Genomic DNA, 21,923 nt, shown 5'->3' with positions numbered 1-21,923 from the left:
TATAGGAAGTGCTGGCCTCTGGCGGCACCGGGGAGCATTGCAGTCCCTGAAATGTCACCAGAAAATCTACAGAGCGGAATTCAGCTTATAATATTACATTAAAATAAATAAAACGAATCAAACATACATAATTATTACATTTTATTAACCACTTAAGGACCGAGCCTCTTTCTGAGATTTCTGGTTTACAAGTTAAAAACTGTTTTGGTTTTTTTTTTGCTAGAAAATTACTTAGAACCCCCAAACATTATATATATATATATATATATATATATATATATATATATATATATATATATATATATATATATATATATATTTTTTTTTTTTTTCTAACACTCTAGAGAATAAAATGGCGGTCGTTGCAATACATTCTGTCACATCGTATTTGCGCAGTGGTCTTACAAGCGCACTTTTTTTGTAAAAAATGCGCTTTTTTTAATTAAAAAATAAGACAACAGTAAAGTTAGCCCATTTATATTTTTTTTTAATATTGTGAAAGATAATGTTACACCGAGTAAATTGATACCCAACCCGTCACGCTTGAAAATTGCTGCTCACCATTAAAGGCGGAACCCCATGGGAAAAATGAAAAATCTAAAAAATAAAAACATGGCCACCCAAAATCCAGACCCCCTCCTGAGCATGCATCCTGGCAGGCCAGGAAAGGGGGGGGGGGATGGGGGGGGATGAGCATGCACCCCTTCCCTGGCCTGCCAGTGCAAGGAAAGGCCGGTGCCCATGGCCTGTGAATCTTGCTGGGAGCTGGCCGCGGATCTGTGTGTCCTGCTGGCCAGTCACCTGTGAATCCTGCTGGGAGCTGGCTGTGGACCTGTGGGTCCTGCTGGGAGCGGAGAATACCCTATGGGTCCTGCTGGCTGCTGGCCTGTGGCTCCTGCTGGGACCTGGCCAGGGCCTATGGGTCCTGCTGGGAGCTGGCCGGTGGACCTGTGGGTCCTGCTGGCCAGTCACCTGTGGGTCCTGCTGGCCGCTGGCCATGACCTACAGGCCAGCGGCCAGCAGAACCCACAGGTCTGCAGCCATCTCCCAGCAGGACCCACAGGCTGGTGGACCTGTGGGTCATGCTGGCCACGGACCTGTGGGTCCTGCTGGCCACTGACCTGTGGGGCCTGCTGGCCACTAGTCTAGAGTGACCAGAAGTACCCAGTTTCCAGGCACACTGCCCCTGGACCAAGTCTGTCCCCACAAGCTGAAGCAGAGTGGGGCCCCCGGGGGGACAGCGGCCGCTGTCATACCAAGTCCCGCCTCCTGGATGAGCTCCTATGATAGACTGCACACAGGGGCCGTGCCGTGTAAGCGGGAGATCCTCGCTCTGTGTAACCCGGTGGCTCTCCTTGCTCTAATCACAATGTATTGAACGGAGTGTAACTTTTACATGTCATTTTAAAGGTGTCTGTAATGTTGAAATGCATCTTTTTCTCCAAATAAAAGTTTATACTTAGAGTGGAATGTTTTTACTTATGTTTTTTTGCGCAATTGCGTATAGTTTATATACTGTTTTTGTGCGTGTATTCAAAATTAAAGTGGGCCAGTCTGGATGAAGTCCAGGGCAAAATTTTTGTCCCAGTCCAGCCCTGGAGGGGGGGGGTCTAATATTGCTAGCTGCTGGAGGGTCTATTGATGCTGGCTGCTGGGGAATCTATTGTTGCTGGAGGGGATCTATTTTTGGAAGGGAGGTCTATTGTTCTTGGAGGGGATCTATTTTTGGAAGGGAGCTCTATTGTTGCTGGAGGGGATTCATTTTTGGAAGGGAGGTCTTTTGTTGCTGGTGGGGGATCTATTGTTGCTGGGGGTGGGTCTTATGTGGCAGGGGGGTCATTCGTTGCTGGGAGGGATCTACTGTTGAAAGAAGGGGGTCTAATGTTGCTGGCTGTTGGGAGTCCCTTGTTGCTCGGGTAGATCTATTGTCGCTGGGGTGTCCATTGTTGCTAGATCTATTTTACTGCCTTTCTTGCTATCATTAACAAATTCCATACAAAATACTTATCACCACAATGCTTCAGTTTCTGCATGAATAGGAAGCATATGAGTGCTTCCTATTCATTCATCTGTGCCCCTGAGGCTACAGAGAAAGGGACTGATGGATCTATGACCTCAGTCCCTTTCTCTGTCTCAAATGTGATATATTAGGGGTCTATTTAGACCCCTGATATTTTACCAAAGCCCCCCAACAGGGCAGTTAAAAATGTAAGAAAAAAAAAAGTAAAAATAAAATCACAAATCTAAAAAAGATTTATAAATATTTTTTAGATTAATAATAAAAGAAATAAATAAAAAAATAATTAAAGAGGAAGCAATGTCCCATGCATAGTTTGTACCTATATATAAGCCTATAACAAGGCTTTCCCATAGGTCCTGTAAATATCTCCTAAATGTGCACTGTTTAGGAGATATTTACTATATATGCAGCCGATGACGTCATCGGCGCAAGTGCTCTGAAGGAACGTCTACCCGTACCGTTTCTTCACAATCGTGTGCCTTTAATGACGGTTCCCCCGCACATGCGTGGGAGTGACGTCATTGCGGCTCTGGTCAGTCACCCTGCCTCCAGCAATGACATCGCATCGCTGGAGGGCTTAGTTTTCAGATAAGTTTCACATAATGTGCTAGTATGCGGTGCATACTAGCACATTATGCCTTCACCTTGCAGGTCCAGTAAAAAAAACGACCAGACCAGTGGTTTACAACCTCTTTAAGGACTCGTTCACATGTGCTTTGCTGTCTATAATTTCTGCCATGGCTGCAAAGCACAGCAGCTGTGACGTGTACACCCATAGCCACTGCTTCTGATGCTTTGTGTTTGAGCTTTGGGGTGCACAACTATGAACCTTCCCCAAGCTGTTACTGCAAAGTTGGAAGAGTACTGTGACGGACCCCCGTACTCAAGAGGAGTATGTCCCCTGCATAAGCTTCCCTTGCCCAGTACCAGCACGATCCAAGATCCCTTAGCCCACCCAGTCACTTGTCGAGACATCAGCGTAGGGTGGTAAGAAACATAAAACTGTTTATTCAAACATAGGTACAGAGAGTTATACACTCAGGGGACAATCCCCCCTTCTTTGCATAATGACACAGAGTGGGGTAAACTACATTCAGTAACAAGAGACACACAGACAGCCTTTAGGAAGGGCTGCAGGAGAAATCCCCCCTCCCCTTTAGCAGCTAATCCACATACACATATACATCCCATAATAGGTTGCTCCCAGGGCAGACAGACACAATAGAACACCAGGGCAGACAGACACAATAGAACAATGGGATACAGCCACTTAACAATAACCACTTAACAAACCCCCACCCCACCTCAAACGATCTGGTAAAAACTCTACAACGGACTACGAGACCAAGCTCAAACTATTTTCTAGCAGTCTGAAAAGTGGAATTATTTATCTTCATATATTTCTTGAAGGATATTGTTCAGAAATATTACTGTCCAGAGTGAAAGAACCTCTTCATTCTTTCAACACAAACCACACATATAAGACCCAGGATAACAGGGTTAACACGGTGCAGTTGTACGGTGAGTCTGGTTAGGGCTGACCAGACTGGGGTTCTCGGTCATCCTGTGTCCCTAATAGACACAAGGTGACTACTACTTACACATTAGAGGTGCAGGGATGGATCCGGGGGGCAGGGGGGGGGGCAACGGGGCAATTGCCCCCTCCGAGAAATTTGTGATTGGCAGGCCAGTCAGCGTATGAGTGAGCGGGCGGGAGGGCGAGTGTGCAGGTTAACGAGCGGCCGGGCCAGTCAGCGGAGGTCGGCAGGTGAGAGAGAGCCTGAAAGGGCAGGTTGGAGGATGAGTGAGGCGGGGGTCTCCAGGTGAGTGTGCGGGCGTGCAGGGCAGACGTCGAGTGAGGGGGCGGGCCGGTGCGCAGGTGAGCGGAGAGACTGGCAAGTCAGTGAGCCGGCGGGCGGGGAGCAGAGAGATGACATCATCTCACCACCCGCCCTGCATCACTGCAGTTCCGCCCTCACTGTAAAGCCGTGGGCAGCAGAGAGATTACATCATCTCTCTGCTGCCTGCCTTCACTCTGACAATCTGCACCTTAGCAGGCCAATGACAATAAGCAACGTGTGGCAGGAGATGTGACGATCAGCAACATGTGGCAGGTTATGTGACAATCAGCAACATGTGGCAGGTGACGTGGCAAGTGTAATCCGCAATGTGTGGCAGGTGACGTGGCAAGTGACAATCAGCAACATGTGGCAGGTGACGTGGCACGTGTTATCCGCAATGTGTGGCAGGTGATGTGGCAAGTGTGATCTGCAATGTGTGGCAGGTGATGTGGCAAGTGACAATCAGCAACATGTGGCAGGGGACATGGCACGTGTAATCTGCAATGTGTGGCAGGTGATGTGGCAAGTGTAATCCGCAATGTGTGGCAGGTGACGTGGCAAGTGTAATCCGCAATGTGTGGCAAGTGTAATCCGCAATGTGTGGCAGGTGACGTGGCAAGTGTAATCCGCAATGTGTGGCAGGTGACGTGGCAAGTGTAATCCGCAATGTGTGGCGGGTGACGTGGCAAGTGTAATCCGCAATATGTGGCAGGTGACGTGGCAGGTGTAATCCGCAATGTGTAGCAGGTGACATAGCAAGTGACAATCAGCATCTGGTGGCAGGCAAGTGACAATCCGCAGCTTGTGGCAGGGACGTGGCAAGTCACAAGCTGCATCAGAAGGCAGGTCGACGTGGAAAGCGACACACTCGGGGGCTCCCACTGATTCTGCATTATGGAGAGTTGAACCATTTCATTTTATATTACAATGTAATAATAGAAATATTGTGCTTCAATCATCCTGACACCATAACAACCATGGTGCAGTGACGATGAAGGCGCCAACACCAGCCACTGCCCCGATAAATTGCCCACAAAAAAAGTATTTTCTCGCAGTGCCCCTCCCGAGGCCAGACTCTAGATCCACCCCTGTCCTGGTGAGCTCTCTACGGTAAGCTGGGTTCCATGGCCCCCCCACCCAAAGTGACACCCTTAGCCGCTGCCTCTGTTGCTTTGTGCTTGAGCTTTGGGGTGCGCACCTATGGACTTTCGCCAAGCTGTTACTGCAAAATTGGAAGAGTACAATCGTCTAAATTGGCCACGTGGTGATATTGCAATGTATACAATCTCCTTTTCTTCTGTACATTGCGTTGTCTTGGTAAACCAACCAATTATGTATGTAGAGTATAAAATTACTGCTGGAAGCCGATGTTTCCTTGGCTGCATTTTGCTCTTGGTGTTTGTTGTAATTTGGTTATATAGTGTGACTATTATGTCTACGTGTCCATGGTTCGCTTTCACACAATGACTAAATATTTTCTGTATGTTAGTAAACACATGTAACAATTGTATTGGCAGATACCGAGAGCTGAGATTTGCATGACACCTGCAGGAGCTGAACGGTGTCACCATAAAGGTATGCAAATAATAGAAGTGAAGCGTGAATTACCAGGAATGTTTAATAACATGAGCAACGGAAGGATAGGTGCTGGAGGATATTACTTACTCTGTATATACCGTACAGTATATATACAGTGGGGACGGAAAGTATTCAGACCCCCTTAAATTTTTCACTCTTTGTCATATTGCAGCCATTTGCTAAAATCATTTACGTTCATTTTTTTTCCTCATTAATGTACACACAGCACCCCATATTGTACACACAGCACCCCATATTGTACACACTGCACCCCATATTGTACACACAGCACCTCATATTGTACACACAGCACCCCATATTGTACACACAGCACTCCATATTGTACACACAGCACCCCATATTGTACACACAACACCTCATATTGTACACACAGCACCCCCATATTGTACACACAGCACTCCATATTGTACACACAGCACCCCATATTGTACACATAGAACCCCATATTGTACACACAGCCCCCCATATTGTACACACAGCACCCCATATTGTACACACAGCGCTCCATATTGTACACACAGCACCCCATATTGTACACACAGCCCCTCATATTGTACACACAGCCCCCCATATTGTACACACAGCACCCCATATTGTACACAGCCCCCCATATTGTACACACAACACCCCATATTGTACACACAGCACCCCATATTGTACACACAGCACCCCATATTGTACACAGCCCCCCATATTGTACATACAACACCCCATATTGTACACACAGCACCCCATATTGTACACACAGCACCCCATATTGTACACACAGCGCTCCATATTGTACACACAGCACCCCATATTGTACACACAGCCCCTCATATTGTACACACAGCCCCCCATATTGTACACACAGCACCCCATATTGTACACAGCCCCCCATATTGTACACACAACACCCCATATTGTACACACAGCCCCCCATATTGTACACACAACACCCCATATTGTACACACTGCACCCCATATTGTACACACAGCACCCCATATTGTACACACAGCACCCCATATTGTACACACAGCACTCCATATTGTACACACAGCACCCCATATTGTACACACAGCACCCCATATTGTACACACAGCACTCCATATTGTACACACAACACCCCATATTGTACACACAGCCCCCCATATTGTACACACAACACCCCATATTGTACACACTGCACCCCATATTGTACACACAGCACCCCATATTGTACACACAGCACCCCATATTGTACACACAGCACTCCATATTGTACACACAGCACCCCATATTGTACACACAGCACCCCATATTGTACACACAGCACCCCATATTATACACACAGCACCCCATATTGTACACACAGCACCCCATATTGTACACACAGCACCCCATATTGTACACACAGCACTCCATATTGTACACACAACACCCCATATTGACAGAAAAACACAGAATTGTTGCGATTTTTGCAGATTTATTAAAAAAGAAAAACTGAAATATCACATGGTCCTAAGTATGTATATATACATACTATATTACCAAAAGTATTGGGACGCCTGCCTTTACACACACATGAACTTTAATGGCATCCCAGTCTTAGTCTGTAGGGTTTAATATTGAGTTGGCAAGCAACAACAGCTTCAACTCTTCTGGGAAGGCCGTCCACAAGGTTTAGGAGGGTGTCTATGGGAATGTTTGACCATTTTTCCAGAAGAGCATTTGTGAGGTAAGGCACTGACGTTGGACGAGAAGGCCTGGCTCGCAGTCTCCGCTCTAATTCATCCCAAAGGAGTTCTATCGAGTTGAGGTCAGGACTCTGTGCAGGCCAGTCAAGTTCCTCCACCCCAAACTCGCTCATCCATGTCTTTATGGACCTTGCTTTGTGCACTGGTCCAAATCATTTGGTGGAGGGGGGATTATGGTGTGGGGGTTGTTTTTCAGGGGTTGGGCTTGGCCCCTTAATTCCGGTGAAGGGAACACTTAAGGCGTCAGCACACCAAGACATTTTGGACAATTTCATGCTCCCAACTTTGTGGGAACAGTTTGGGGATGGCCCCTTCCTGTTCCAACATGACTGCTCACCAGTGTACAAAGCAAGGTCCATAAAGACATGGATGAGCGAGTTTGGGGTGGAGGAACTTGACTGGCCTGCACAGAGTCCTGACCTCAACCCGATAGAACTCCTTTGGGATGAATTCGAGCGGAGACTGCCAGGCCTTCCTTTCCAACATCAGTGCCTAGCCTCACAAATGTGCTCCTGGAAAAATTATCAAACATTCCCATAGACACGCTCCTAAACCTGAAACCCACAAATGAGCACTTCCGGCTTTGTTTCCTACCCATGCATGCGCAGTCCGCATTCACTCTCACAGAACACTGACCTGCAAAAGAGAGTGGACCGCATCTGCACATCCCTAACGGGGAAACCAATAGAAACGAATAGGTTCCTAAAACCACCCCGCTCCAAATCCAGAGCCAAACTAAAAAAAATAAAAATTTTGCCTTTAGTTATACTTTAACCTCTTGCCGACCAGACGCCGCAATTTCACTGCAGCAGAATGCGTAGTTTCCAACATTGTAAAAAAATGTATAGGGACACTTTTTTTTTTTTGTCTGTGGGCAGAGTCTTATTATAATTAGGGGGCGAACATTTGTTTGTAGGTGTGGCCTAGCGGGGAAAGGAAAATGTGGCGTGCAAAAAAATGGGCATGGTTTAAGTGTAATATTGGGAGTGTCTTAAAGGGGCGTGACTCAAAGTGGTGTGGTTAGAGTCTGAGATAACGAGGGATGGAGGGAGAAACAAAGAAAGAGAGAGAGAGAGAAGGAAGGAAAAAAAGAGCGATGGAGGGACAGCAGGCCCAGATCCTACACCACAACAGAAATATATGTGTTACAGAAAGTTTAACAATCAGCAGATAAAGATACTCCAAACACCTGGTGTTAGCGCTTCAATCATCCCGGCACCATGGTTGTTATGGTGTCAGGGTGATTGAAGTGCATTATTTCTATTATTACATTGTAATATAAAATGAAAAAGTTCAACTCACCATAATGCAGAATAAGTGGGAGCCCTGAGCCATGTCACCTGCCACCAGATGCCATCAGGTGTCTCCAGTAGAGTCCCTCTTTGCATCTCAGGTGTCCCCAGCAGAGTGCTTCCTTACATCTCAGGTGTCCCCAGCGGAGTGCTTCCTTACATCTCAGGTGTCCCCAGCGGAGTGCTTCCTTACATCTCAGGTGTCCCCACCGGAGTGCTTCCTTACATCTCAGGTGTCCCCACCGGAGTGCTTCCTTACATCTCAGGTGTACATCAGGTGTCCTTGAGCCCACCCACTTAATATTCGCTATTGTCTTCCTAATTCTCCTCCCGGACAATCAGGAAGTGAGTCCTGAGACCTGATTGGCCAGGGAGTCTAGGGAGGAGAAGCAAAGGCCCCGGAGCGAGGAGCAGCAGCCCTACCCCGGATCCTTGTCATCTGCCTCCTAAGGTAAGGAGGCCTCTAATCGCTGCCTTCTCATCCGTCTCCCACGGGGGGGGGGGGGGGGGGTCATCACCGCCTTCCCACCTGTCTCCCGTGCAGGGGGGTGTCGTTGGTTTGCCACCCCCCCAAAATATTGAGCACCAGCTGCCACTGCTTCTAGCCAGGGCTTTTTGACTTTTTTTTCTCAGAGAATAGGTGCAGGAACCCCCCCCTTCTGAGTCACTTCTTCTCAGGTCTCCACCCCCTACCCACCTCTGAGCGACATCCCTTGGTCCCACCCCCTACCCACCTCCAAGTACTGCCACTTTTAAATACAGAACCAAGTATTATTTTGTGATAAGTAATAATAACAAGAAAAACAGTACAGTAGATCTCCTGCAACCAGCAGCATTAAACCCTTCCAGCAACAATAGACCCCCTAACAACAATGGACCCCAATAAGAATAGACCCTGGCAGCAAAAACAGATTTCCCAGCATCAATAGACTTTCCAGCAGTCAGCAAGAATAGACCACTCCCTCAACAGTAGATCCCTTCCAACAACAATTGATCCCCCAGCAGCAGCACCAGCTGAATACACTCAAACCATGGAGTCCAAACCCAAATGAATAGGAATGATACCAAGACATTATTTCTCTCTTTATCGATGACCCCACACCGACCTAACCTACAGAAAGATCTGGGGATTGTTGAGATCGGATAGGCCGTAAAACAGGGTCAGGTAGGAGGCACTCACCCCCCCTGTTTCGGCCTTCTCCATTCTTACCCCCTACCGCTCTTGCACCCAGAGCCTTCTCCATACTCTACTCCTCCTTTCAGCTCATCCACATCCCTCTTCCCTCTCACCCCCCCCCTCCCCTCATGTAATACACCCCATTATTAGCCCAAACGAACTAATGTATCTATACAAGGTTACCAGCAGGTCTGTCAACCTTGGAAACTCCATTAGAGGTATGTAATTACCACCTCGTATCATGCGTCACCCCGAAGACTACCCTCACACATTATCATATAGAGATTTCCCTAACCAACCTCTCTTGTTTCAAGAAACCAGCTCAATCTACAACATAAATCAACTCCAACATGGACTTCACATATCTAAAATAGGCCACTTCTGGCCTCTGAGAGACAACGTTCATACTCAGCATCAGTACGATCCCTGATGACGTCAGAACGTACTGACGAAACCGGTCGGATTTACCGAATGTGACACGTCACTTCCGCCTGCTACGCTGCTGATTTCGCAGCAGCGTTCATTTGTTAGACTGTCCGCACAGACCCACGTTTGGCTTGCACGTTTTTTTATCCTGTTTTAAATAATTTTTTTGGCATATTTCACGATGGGAGCCTTCCATTTACTTTCTCCTCATTCATGGCATTAATGGTCTTCAATAACGAATCTCGATCTGAGGGTTCAACAAAATCCATCCAGTGTCCATGCAGTCACAGCATTCCTGATTCTTAGCACTTGGACCAAGCCGTGATCGTGGGAATCTTTCTGGCATGTCTATGAAGCGCTTTTGACTCCTGTAATGGGAGTCACTACAATCTGGTGAGTGGACTGTGTGGCCGGTGATGGTGGCGGAATATTACTCCCTTGATGATTTATCCAGAAGTTTTTGAGAATTTATCTTAATTTTTGAACACTATTTGCTCTTTGATTGACTTTTTGATTTTTTTGTTTTTTTATTGCTTGGTATTTCATCACCCATTATGGTTGTCACCAATGACACAGTATTTCTATATATTTTTGTGTTAGTTATTATCCTACTTGCACTTGCACTTTAAAGGGAGCGCGGTTTGTAAATAACTTGTTAATTATTCTCTTTTCTTTTAAGCCTTTCTCCAGACCTAAACCCTATTGAGCATCTGTGGGGCATCCTCAAACAGAAGGTGGAGGAGCGCAAGGTCTCTAACATCCACCAGCTCCGTGATGTCGTCATGGAGGAGTGGAAGAGGACTCCAGTGACAACCTGTGAAGCTCTGGTGACCTCCATGCCCAAGAGGGATAAGGCAGTGCTGGAAAATAATGGTGGCCGCACCAAATATGGACACTTTGGGCCCAATTTGGACATTTTCACTTAGGGGTGTACTCACTTTTGTTGCCAGCGGTTTAGACATTAATGGCTGTGTGTTGAGTTATTTTGAGGGGACAGCAAATTTACACTGTTATACAAGCTGTACACTCACTACTTTACATTGTAGCAAAGTGTCATTTCTTCTGTGTTGTCACATGAAAAAATATAATACAATAATTACAAAAATGTGAGGGGTTTACTCACTTTTGTGAGATACTGTATCTATCTATCTATCTATCTATCTATCTATCTATCTATCTATCTATCTATCTATCTATCTATCTATTTATCTAGATATCTATATCTATATAAAATATTTACAAAAATGTGAGGGGCGTACTCACTTTTGTGAAATACTGTATATCTTTCAGCACATTACAATGCTATTATACTACTTTTGGCCATTTTATATGGGTTAAACAATAAACCACTGTTACGGTTATGCTATATATGTAGTTCTTTAGGCCCGTCGAGCCCTTGTAACTTCTGGTTTTCTATGTTCTTCCTTCTCTGTATTATTACTTTGAATATCCTTAATAAAACATTATGGAAACTAAAAAAAAAACCCATTGGTGATCAAATACCACCAAATGAAAAAATGCTACAAATTTAGTTTGGGTACAGCATTGCATGACTGCGCAATTGTCAGTTAAAGTACTAAACAGAAATAAAATGGCCTGGTCTTGAAGGAAGGGGTAAATTTTCTGGAGGTCACGTGGATAACGAATGTTGATTTCTTTGATTACTAGTAACCAGGACATGGAAATAAGGTATTATCTTGCATTTTCTGGATACCCTGGGGACGGCAGCAGTATAATCACCACAAGAACAAATGAGGGTGTCATGACATGCCTCTCAATGCACATTCCTTTACTGACAGGTGCACTCACACAAAGACATATTCAATATTGTTCATATCTATATTAACAGAAATAACTATGGCGTTATCTTTATGATATGATAACAACGTAAAGTAGTCCATGAACGCCTAAGAGGTAGAATTGCAGAAGTGATTTGTGACAAACAATGAGCTGTCCATATGTCCAATTACAAGGAAGAGAACATGTCCCGCGAGTCCCTGAAATCATAGGGCTCCAATTTTAGCAAGGGTCTTTTATTGTCATTTGACGAGCAGTAAAAGGAAGAGCTGGTGAATGATGATCTTGTTTGTTTTGGCTTTTTGTGTGTTTACGTTGCTTATTGATGTGTTTATGGTACAAATGACTAGTCAATTTTTTCACCTGTTAATGTTGGTGATGATGAGATGGACTTAAAACATAACTCTAGTAATTAAATAAATAAAAATTGAAGGGATCTGCTCTGCTTTACTGTCTGTATTTGCAAATAACTGTGCTATCACAGAGCTATTTACCTGCAAAGGTTGGAAACCCCAAAACAAAGAAACGGAGAAGGAGAATCTGGGAAAACATGCCCTGTCCATGGAGAAGCTGCTGCTAATCCAGACCAGATGCAGGGATTATTAGGCAAGTGTTCCTATGCGCAAATGCCCATAGCTTTTGGGTATACAGTGGGGATGGAAAGTATTCAGACCCCCTTACATTTTTCACTCTTTGTTACATTGCAGCCATTTGCTAAAATCATTTAAGTTCATTTTTTCCCTCATTAATGTACACACAGCACCCCATATTGACAGAAAAACACAGAATTGTTGACATTTTTGCAGATTTATTAAAAAAGAAAAACTGAAATATCACATGGTCCTAAGTATTCAGACCCTTTGCTCAGTATTTAGTAGAAGCCCCCTTTTGATCTAATACAGCCATGAGTCTTTTTGGGAAAGATGCAACAAGTTTTTCACACCTGGATTTGGGGATCCTCGGCCATTCCTCCTTGCAGATCCTCTCCAGTTCTGTCAGGTTGGATGGTAAACGTTGGTGGACGGCCATTTTTAGGTCTCTCCAGAGATGCTCAATTGGGTTTAAGTCAGGGCTCTGGCTGGGCCATTCAAGAACCGTCACAGAGTTGTTGTGAAGCCACTCCTTCGTTATTTTAGCTGTGTGCTTAGGGTCATTGTCTTGTTGGAAGGTAAACCTTCGGCCCAGTCTGAGGTCCTGATTGAAGCTCAGGACTCTTGTGCAGGCCAGTCAAGTTCCTCCACCCCAAACTCGCTCATCCATGTCTTTATGGACTTTGCTTTGTGCACTGGTCCACATCATTTGGTGGAGGGGGGATTATGGTGTGGGGGTTGTTTTTCAGGGGTTGGGCTTGGCCCCTTAGTTCCAGTGAACTAAGCAAAGACAAAATGTCTTGGTATGCTGACGCCTTAAGAGTTCCCTTCACTGGAACTAAGGGGCCAAGCCCAACCCCTGAAAAACAACAACCCCCACACCGTAATCCCCCCCTCCACCAAATGATTTGGACCAGTGCACAAAGCAAGGTCCATAAAGACATGGATGAGCGAGTTTGGGGTGGAGGAACTCGACTGGCCTGCACAGAGTCCTGACCTCAACCTGATAGAACACCTTTGGGATGAAATAGAGCAGAGACTGCGAGCCAGTTCTTCTCGTCCAACATAAGAGCCTGACCTTACAAATACACTTCTGGAAGAATGGTCAAACATTCCCATAGACATCCTCCTAAACCTTGTGGACGGCCTTCCTAGAAGAGTTGAAGCTGTTGTAGCTGCAAAGGGCGGAGCCAACTCGATATTGAACCCTACGGACGAAGATGCCATTAAAGTTCATGTGCGTGTAAAGGCAGGCGTCCCAATACTTTTGGTAATATAGTGTATATGTATATACAGCACACACTTAAGGTCTGATAACAGAAGTATACGCACATCTTCTTATCTTACAAGCACTACACCGGATAGTTTGATCTGTGACTAGTGTGAATGTGTAAAGATCACCTTGCTGTAGGTGAACCTGGTTATTGCGATAGAGATTATATGCAGCTCCTGTTATTTGAGTTAACCCTGTCTCTTCTGGTGTGGGATTCCATAGCTAATGTTAGCTCAGGGCTCACTGTCTAGCTTGGGGTAAAGCCAGATTTGGTATCTGACGGCACAAAGGTACAGTGCCTTGAAAAAGTATTCATACCCCCTGAAATTACCCACATTTTGTCATGTTACAATCAAAAACGTAAATGTATTTTATTGGGATTTTATGTGATAAACCAACACAAAGTGGCACATAATTGTGAAGTGGAAGGAAAATGATAAATGGTTTTCAATTTTTTTACAAATAAATATGTTAAAAGTGTGTGTGTGTGTGGTGGTGGGGGGGGGGGGGGGGGGCATTTGTATTCAGCCCCCTACCCCTAACTAAAATCTAGTGGAACCAATTGCCTTCAGAAATCACCTAATTAGTAAATAGAGTCCACCTGTGTGTAATTTAATCTCAGTATAAATACAACTGTTCTGTGAAGCCCTCTCAGGTTTGTTAGAGAACCTTAGTGAACAAACAGCATCATGAATGCCAAGCAACGCACCAGGCAGGTCAGGGATAAAGTTGTGGGGAAGTTTAAAGCAGGGTTAGGTTATAAAAAATACCCCAAGCTTTGAACATCTCATGGAGCTCTGTTCAATCCATCATCGGGAAATGGAAAGAGTATGGCACAACTGTACACCTACCAAGACATGGCCGTCTACCTAAACTGACCGGCCGGGCAAGGAGAACATTCATCAGAGAAGCAGAGAAGAGGTCCATGGTAACTCTGGAGGAGCTGCAGAGATCCACAGCTCAGGTGGGAGAATCTGTCCACAGGACAACTATTAGTCGTGTTCTCCACAAATCTGACCTTTATGTAAGAGTGACAAGAAGAAAGTAATAAGAAGACCTATCTGTAGTTTACGAGAATCCATGTGGGGGACATTTATCATTTTCCTCCCACTTCACAATTTTGTGCCACTTTGTTGGTCAGTCACATAAATCCCAAAAAAAAACATTTAAGTTTTCGGTTGTACCATGACAAAATGTGGAAATTTTCATGGGGTATGAATACTTTTTCAAGGCACTGTAGTTAGAGGTCTGCTTGTATGGCGGATTAGAAACTACTAGGGACTAAGGCGCAGAGTAGATAGGCTGATTCTGAGTTCCAATGTCATGCGACAGTTTCTGCTGGTGAGAAGCTACGTTCCAGGCTTGTTGGACAATGGTTCAACGATCCCCCTATTATTACTGATTCTGTCTTCCGATCTTTGACACCAAGACAGATGCAGCATCGTGATCATCCTTGAGGGCCCCTGCAACTGGACTTTGCTGCAACATTCACCCGGAAGTATATTTATTAATAACGATATATATCTGGGTATATGTGCACAGTTCCACCAGAACTCCTATCGGACCCTTTGCAGATATTACCTGTTTGTACATTAAATGTATGTACTATCATTAAAGTGGTTCTAAAGGTTCAAGGTTTTCTTTTACCTTCATGCATTCTATGCATGAAGGTTTGGTTGGGAGCAGTTTGACAGTTTGGTTGGGAGCACAACCAATGTGACAGTTAGCATTTCGGGCATTCCGGGAATGTAAAGTTTTTTTTAAACTATTAAATCGATGGGTCTAATTTCGCTTAAAATCTGAACTCTGCTCAAGCTCTTCGCTAAATGGTCTTCAGTCTTATTCCTGTGCTCTTTATTCTGATACTCGTCCTGAATCTGTGACTGACCCGGCTTCCACTGGATCTCACTATTGGATTACCCCTTGTCTGCTTTGTTCTCTATCTCTACTGACTTTGGCTAGAATTACTGACTATGCTCCTGCCTAGCAAATTTGTACCTCACTTCCCACTCGTTACTAACCATTGCCTGGTGCTGACAATGATCCTGCCAACAACTTGGTGCCTCACTGCTTGGCTGCTACTAGACCAGGCATGGGACCCAACTCCGTCTTTAACTGAACTTGGTGTATCCTCAGTGTACTACTGGCACTTGTGTCTCTCCATCACCCATGCAAACCCTGTCTCAACTTCCAAGGGTGCTTGGACAAGAATGGTGAAAGAGGCCACCCTCATCATCTCAGGCTCCACATACAGGTTTGTGACAAATACTCACCTTCAATCTACAGCTGTCCTCTGCAGTTCTTTTCCGCCACAAGATGTCCTCTCCCCCATATCACAAATGGGTAGAGTTCTGTAGATCTTAGAGGTAGCTGGGAACAATGGAGTAAAATAGAACCCTTGTATTCTCTTCACCATATCATAAATGGGAGGAGCTCTGTAATTCTTAGAGATTGCTGGGAACAATCGAGTAGTGTAGGACCCTCCTCTTCTCCATGTCATAAATGGGAGTTCTGTAGTCCCCACAGATAGTTGGGAATAGTAGAGGAGTATAGAACTCTTCTCTTATCTCCTGTCCTGATCACCATATCATACATGGGAGTTCTGTAGTCTCTCCTCTCTCCTCTCTTCCTCTTTTCTTTTATTCTCCTATTCTGTTCTTCTCTTCTCTCTTCTCGTCGTCTCTTCTCCTCACCTCTCCTCCATATCATAAACGGGAGGAGTTTTGTAGTGCTTCAAAATAGCTGATACCAATGCAACACGGGACATTATCAGCTCACAAGGTTTCTGGAAAGACCAGCAAGTATTTTATTTACCAGACCAAAGAGGAGCAAATAAGAGAAGTTCATGGTTAGGGTTTACATACACTTTAAAGTGAATTCAAAGTTGTTCATTAAATTAAGGTGAAACCCAGCACATGACTAAACTATGACCAAGGCTTCAATTGTTCATTCTGCTGGATTTGTTTGGATGTCCCATATTGCTTATCTTCTACCCAGTAAGTATAGCGAATGATTAATATTGGACTCCAGCTCTCCAAATGTGAAACCCAGTACAGCCTTCATAACACAAGGCATCTGAACATCTCACTTCAATAATTTGTATCTGTGCCAAATACTGAAGGGTCCAGACGCACAGTTGGTCAAGGGGCATCAAGGAATCTGCATGGCTTTCGAACATCCCTGAAATGTAGACGACACTACTGGTCCTCTTTAGCCACTAAGTCTACACACTCGTCAGGAAATGTAGTCCTAGCTGTAATGTTAAAGTCAAGTGGTCTCTACCTTGGAGGAAATCTCTCCGGCATTGCAACATCATTCACTCCCCAAGCAAAGCCCAGAAGGGAGAATTCAGAAGTAATTTTGAGGGATCCAGTCTATCTTTTACAAATTGAGCATGTGTTAGCAACAGCAAGGAACTTGCATTGTGGGAATACTTCTCAGTTACAGACAGGGGTTCTCCGATCAGCAGGTTGGTCTCCTGATTTCATACAACAATGCCCACAGACTTTGTTCCCCATAGGCTTTAAGCGGACAATGCTCGGTCCACTTACAATGTCTTGGTCCCGTCTTACCTTCTGTCATTGGGCATTATTACACCACCACTGTTCTTCCAGAAAGATTCTTGGGGAATCCAGAGAAGGCTAAATCCCATGAGAAGACCCTCTAGTTCAGTGGTCTTCAAACTGCGGCCATTAGCTTGCTTTTATTTTGCCCTTGGGGCACTATTTTATCCACTGACACAAACAAAGGAGCACAATTCCTCCCAATGACACCAACGATAGGGCACAGTTTCTCCCAATGACACCATCAATAGGGCATGTTTCCCCTCATTGACACCAAAGATGGGGCATTGTTTACTCCCACTGATGCCAGGAAATTTTCTACTCCTGAAGACCATGGTCCGACCACCCTAAAGTCTGAAGACCCTTTGTTTAGAAAGTTTGGAGACCTCTGCTCTAGTCCAATGCAAGTGTGTCTTTCTAAAAAGGCTTGGGCTGCTCTGTATTCTCCAGAATCCTGCCAGAAGGGGCGTTATGTCAATGTTGTCTAGGTGCTCATTGTGGAAGACGTGTAAAGTAATTACAACGTGAATCAATAAAAATTGATAATGTATTTTTTTAATTTAGGCCATTTGTGTCACTAATAGCAACGACTTTGGCCTGGTGTCTATACTAGGTTTAGCAGTTGGAATTATAAAGTCTGACTTTTGACTTTACAGACTTTTTTTTCCTGTAGGTTTTAAATGGAAAACATACAGTCTACCTATAATGTCCAGGTCTCCTCCTATCTCTGGTCATGACACTATCGTCCTTCTAGGAAAATTCCTGGGGGTCGCAAAACAGGTCAAATCCCATAACAATAACCTCTACCTCCAGTCCATTGCAGGTGGGCTTTCTCACAAGGTTTGTTGTTCTGAATTTTCCAGGATCTGTCCAGAATCGGATGTGACATCACTGTCTCCTAGGCGCTCGTTGTGGAAGATGGGTAAAGTAATTATAAAGTCTGACTTTTCTCTTTACAGGCTTTTTTCCCGTAGGTTTTAGGAGGACAAAGCACAGCCTGCCGATAATGCCCAGGTCCTCTCTTACCTCCCATTGTTGGACATGACATCACCCTCCTTCCAGGAAGTCTCTTGGGGAACCCAGAGATAACTAAATTCCATGAGAGGACCCTCCAGTCCATTGGAAGTGTGTCTTTCTCACAAGGTTTGGGCTGCTCTCTGTATTTTCCAGAATCCTACCGGAAGGGGTGTGATGTCACTCTTGCCTTGGTGCTGCTTGTTGAAGGTGGGTAAGATAAGTATAAAGCCTGACATTACCATCCTTCTAGGAAGATTCCTGGGGAAAGCAAAACAGGTCAAACTTATCCTTTCCAGTGGCAAGTGGGTCTTTCTCACAAGGTTTGGGCTGCTCTGTATCCTCCAGGATCCCGCTGGAAGCGGTGTGACGTCAATGCTGTCTAGGTGCTCATTGTGGAAGATGTGTAAAGTAATTATAATCTGAACCAATAAAAATGTATCATGTTTTTTTTTTCTTTAATTTAGGCTACTTGAGTCACTAATAGCAACGACTTTTGACCTGGTGTCTATACTAGGTTTAGCAGCTGGAATTGTAAAGTCTGACGTTTGTCTTTATAGACTTTTTCCCCGTAGGCTTTAAATGGACAACACACGGTCCACCTATACAGCCCAGGTCTCCTCCTGTCGTTGGACATGATATTACCGTCCTTCTAGGAAGATTCCTGGGGAATGCAAAACAGGCCGAATCTCACAAGAATATCCTTTAGTCCATTGCAAGAGTGTCTTTCTCACGAGGTTTGACAGCTCTGTATTCCCCAGGATCCCGCCTGAAAGAGATGTGATGTCACTGACTGATAGGCGCTCATTGTGGAAGATGGATAAGGTAATTATAGAGTTTGACTTTTGTCTTTACAGGCTTTTTTCCCCTGTAGGTTTTAGGAGGACTGAGAAAGATGAACCTTTTAGAGTACTGCTTTAAACATGATACAAAATGGATACTAGTCTTAATATACTTTAGTCCAGTGGCGTCACTAGGGGGTGGCTTTTGGGGCTATAGCCCCGAATCTGGTGCCCATAAGCATGAGTCTCTGCAGGGGTCCCCAAGGGGAGGGGAGGCTCTCTGGGGACCCTGAACTAAGTGGGGGGCTCTTTGGGGACCCTGATGCAAGGGGAGGCTCTCTGGGAACCCTGATTTTAAGGGGGAGGCTCTCTGGGAACCCTGATTTTAAGGGGGAGGCTCTCTGGGAAACCTGATTTAAGGGGGAGGCTCTCTGGGGACCCTAATGTAAGGGGGCTCTCTGGAAACCCTGATGTAAGAGGGAAGCTCTCTGGGGACCCTGAAGCAAGGGGGAGGCTCTCTGGAGACTCTGGTGTAAGGAGGAGGCTCTCTGGGGACCCTGATGTAAGGGGGTGCTCTGTGGGGACCCTGATGTAAGGGGGGCTCCGTAGGGACCCTGATGTAAGTGGGGGGCTCTCCTGGGATATAGACACACCCACACGTATATTACTGTATATACATGTGTATGCCCACCCAAGCGTATGACTTTCTTTACTACGCTGCTATGGGCTCTAGCCCCAGATCTTTTGTAGACCTAGCAACGCCCCTGCTTTAGTCAAACTGTTATTTTCTCTTTGCTCTTTACTTTTTCCTGTATTTTGAATATCTGCGGTTTCCCTCAAGCTACATCCTGCTGCAAAGGGTCATTGTGACCCAAAAGACATATAGCTTTGAGTAATAACACACTTCTATGTAATCCAGATTTCACAATCAATCTAATGGCATAATTAATGAGCTGTTAACACCCTAAGGCTTCATGTACACGGAACGTTTTTACAACCTCTCCTAAACGATTTAACTTGACAGATAGTGACGTTTTGCTGCGTTTACATGCCACGCTTAGCGGCGTTTTGCCACGTTTGCGTTTAGAAGCGTTTAAAAAATACATTAAAAAAATGACCAAAAATGAAAAATACCTGTAAACGAAACGCGGCGAGTTGCCGCCTTTTAGCCGCGTTTAGAAGCGTTCGGCGGTTGAAATGCCTCTAAACTCAGCTTCTGAACCCATTTTTTTGCGTTCCGAAAAAAGCCTCTGAACTCAACTGCCTAGAAATGACTGTAAATGACCCTGTGTACATGTACTGATAAGATAACATAGAGGAGAGTTCAGGAGCAGTTGAAAAAAATGCGTAACTACTCATAAATATCCGTTTACCAGCAGCGATGTACATGAGGCCCAATACGCCTAAAATTTATTATTAATGATTATGGAAATAAATGTCACTGCCTTGGACATTAACCACTTGCTTAACGGGGCACCTAAACCCCCCTCCTGCCCAAACCAATTTTCAGCTTTCAGCGCTCTCACACTTTGAATGACAATTGCGCGGTCATACAACACTGTACCCAAATTTTTTTCCCCACAAATAGAGATTTCTTTTGGTGGTATTTGATCACCTCTGGGTTTTTTATTTTTTGTTAAAGAAATTCAAAAAGACCAAATTTTTTTTCAAAAAAATACAGAACCGTTTTATATTTTGTTAATAAATTTTGCAAACAGGTAATTTTTCTCCTTCTTTGATGTACGCTGATGAAGCTGCACTGATTAGCACCGATAGGCTGCATTGATGGGCACTGATAAGGGGGCACTGATGGGCACTGATAAGGCGGCACTGATGGGCACTAATAGACGGCACTGGTGGGCAATGATTAGGTGGCACTGGTGGGTACTGATAGGTGGCACTGGTGGGCACTGAGAGGTGGCACCGGTGGGCACTGATGGGCACTGATAGGCTGCATTGATGGGAACTGATAAGGCGGCACTGATGGGCACTGATAAGGCAGCACTGATGGGCACTAATAGGCGGCACTAGTGGGCACTGATGAGGTGGCACTGGTGGGCACTGATAGGTGGCACTGGTGGGCACTGAGAGGTGGCACTGGTGGGCACTGAGAGGCAGCACTGAAGGGCATTGATAGGTGGCACTGAAGGGAACTAATAGGTGGCGCTGATAGCTGGCACTGATAGCTGGCACTGATAGGTGGCAGTGATGGGCACTGATCGGTACTGGAGGGTGACACTAATAGGCAGCACTGCTAGGTGGCACTGATGAGGCACTGATTGGCACCACTGGTGGGCATTGATAGGTGGCACTCGTGGGCATTGAAAGGTGGCACTTTTAAGTACTGGTGGGCACTGGGCACTGATTCGTGGCACTGTGGGCACTGGCAGGTGGCACTGGCAGGTGGTACTGGTGGGCACAGATGAGGCGGCTTCGCCTCTTCCTCTTCGGGACCGATGTCCCTTAAACAGAAGCCGGTGATTTGATTTTTTTTCTCCTCGCGCTGACAGCCTCCCGGTAAAGTAGATCCGCGCTGTAGCTGTCATTCGGCTATAGCGCAGATCTGAAGGAGTTAAACAAAAACTGCTGAACGCTGGTCTAGTGCCAGTATTGTCAGTTTCTCTAGCATATTCTATACTTGGGTTCCCCGTAACACTTCTCTTCTAGGATAGGCGTGGTATCGAAATTTACAGTGCCTTGAGAAAGTATTCATACCCCTTGACATTTTCCACATTTTGTCATGTTACAGCCAAAAACGTAAATTTATTTTATTGGGATTTTATGTGATAGACCAACATAAAGTGGTGCATAATTGTGAAGTGGAAGGAAAATG

This window comes from Aquarana catesbeiana, linkage group LG08 (assembly GCF_042186555.1).
Source record: "Aquarana catesbeiana isolate 2022-GZ linkage group LG08, ASM4218655v1, whole genome shotgun sequence".
Lineage (NCBI taxonomy): Eukaryota > Metazoa > Chordata > Amphibia > Anura > Ranidae > Aquarana > Aquarana catesbeiana.
The sequence above is the reverse complement of the archived record's forward strand: the minus strand, read 5'-3'. Positions refer to the sequence as shown.